The sequence below is a fragment of the Suncus etruscus genome, chromosome 10 (assembly GCF_024139225.1).
Source record: "Suncus etruscus isolate mSunEtr1 chromosome 10, mSunEtr1.pri.cur, whole genome shotgun sequence".
Classification (NCBI taxonomy): domain Eukaryota; kingdom Metazoa; phylum Chordata; class Mammalia; order Eulipotyphla; family Soricidae; genus Suncus; species Suncus etruscus.
Window position 1 is genome coordinate 68,284,456 of NC_064857.1, and position 1,968 is coordinate 68,286,423.

Here is a 1,968-nt window from a genome sequence, read left to right on the forward strand (position 1 = left end):
CAGCATAATAGATCCATGTATAGGGAAATTTCATGACTTCATCTCTTCTGATGGCTGCATAATATTCCATTGTGTATATGTACCATAGTTTCTTTAATCATTCATCTATTGAGGGGCATCTAGGCTGTTTCCAGAGTCTGGCTATTGTAAACAATGCTGCAATGAATATAGGTGTGAGAAAGGGATTTTTGTATTGTATTTTTCTGTTCCTAAAATATATCCCTAGGAGTGGTATAGCTGGATTGTATAACTCAACTTCCAGCTTTTGGAGAAATTTCCATATTGCTTTCCACAAAGGTTGGACCAGACGGCATTCCCACGAGCAGTGAATAAGAGTTCCTGTCTCTCTACATCCTCACCAGCACTGCTTGTTCTCATTCTTTCTGATGTCTATCATAACAAAATGTGACTAAATGAGGGAAATAGAAAGCCTGTCTAGAGTACAAGCCAGTGTGGGATGGGGAGGAAGGACACTTGGGATATTGGTCATGGGAATGTTACACTGGTGAAGGATTTTATATATATAAAATATTAAAAAACTAAAAAAGAAAGAAAAGAAAAGATAAGGCCTCCCAATTCATACCACAGGCTGTGTTCTTTACACTGTATAGAAAGAGGAGGTACAGTAAATGCACCCCATATACACCTCAACCCAGGCCCCTTGCCTGGTCTGTATTGTGAATTGGGGGACAAAAAAAAAAAAAAAGAATGACAACTCGAGTGAGCACTGCCAGAAACACCTCAAATTCATTATGCAATTGATTCAAAACCTTTTGCTATTGCCAGATTTTTTGTACCCCGCACTGTGGTGTAGGCCTGTAGCTCCCACCTGGGGTTGGTGACCTATAGTTTAAGAAATGATTTCTAGAAAAACCAGCAGCATGTCTGAAGCACATGGCTCTGCTCCACCAACATGACCACTGTTCTTTTCTCCTTGAATTGCTTCTCTTTCATGCTAGGAAAGTTATGGCCAAGAAAGCAACTAACTTGGCTTTAATCTTGAATCTGCAGGCTGCAATGCTACCACTTGGTTTCCACTGGAAGCTGGAGGTTAATGCTGGTCAATATTCCATGGCAATGCTTCTCTTCAGATCTTGGTAAGGTGCCTGATCTGTTGCTGATCTCACTGCACAGTGTCTCATATATAGGCAACATTTTCTTCCTCACACTGACCACTATTGCTCTTATTTTACATTTGAGCTTAAGTATAGGGACCTATGCTTGATGTTAAGAGAGGCCAGAAAAAGAGGCAACAATCTGATATTTCTTTCAGACAAGGACATGATGAGGGAAATGGGGCACCCCAAACAGACCTTAGCCCCTTGACTGTGGTAGGAGGGCAGAGGCTTCTGTTTGGAAGGAGATTTCAGTCTATAAAATTAAATAATTCTCTTGGCTTCATTTTGGAAGATGCCAAATGTTTGTGGAAAGGACTTAGCTGATCATTAAGCGAATTTGCAAAGTACGTGTAATGTGACTGAAGCCAAGAGTTCCCTTCACATTGGGTCAGATCACAGACACTCTAGTGATAAGAAAAAGAAATGCTTTTGTGTTTGTCTATTGTTTTTTGGGTCACACCCAGTGATGCTCAAGGGCATAATGTGCTACAAAGGATTGAATCCACGACTGTTGCAGGCAAACTATGTTCTCCAGCTCTTTGAATCATCTCCCTGGCCCAGAAAAATAAGACCTTTAACTGAACCCCATCTTAAATTTATGGATGTTGAAATATTCACTTTAATTTTCCTCTCAATACTATTTTGATAAAATAGTATTATTTCTCTTGTCTCACCCCACCCTGGGAACACACATCCTTTGAAGTCTATTGATTTTCTTTTGTTTGATGTGCCCTGCTCCCTTTCTCATGACTCAATTAGTGCACATATTTCCAGTGAGCAAGAAGCTTGGCCACATTAACATTCATGAAATAAGTCTGTGTGCCACTTGTGCTTTTTTTTTTTAAATAAA

The 1,968-nt window shown here is 39.9% G+C and overlaps 1 non-coding gene across 1 annotated transcript; it reads left to right on the plus strand.

The window, feature by feature from the left end:
• The first annotated feature begins 566 nt into the window (after positions 1-566).
• LOC126021177 (small nucleolar RNA SNORA51) lies at positions 567-695 on the plus strand. The gene has a single exon (XR_007499783.1). It is a non-coding gene; the product is annotated as a small nucleolar RNA SNORA51 (small nucleolar RNA).
• Positions 696-1,968: the final 1,273 nt, after the last annotated feature.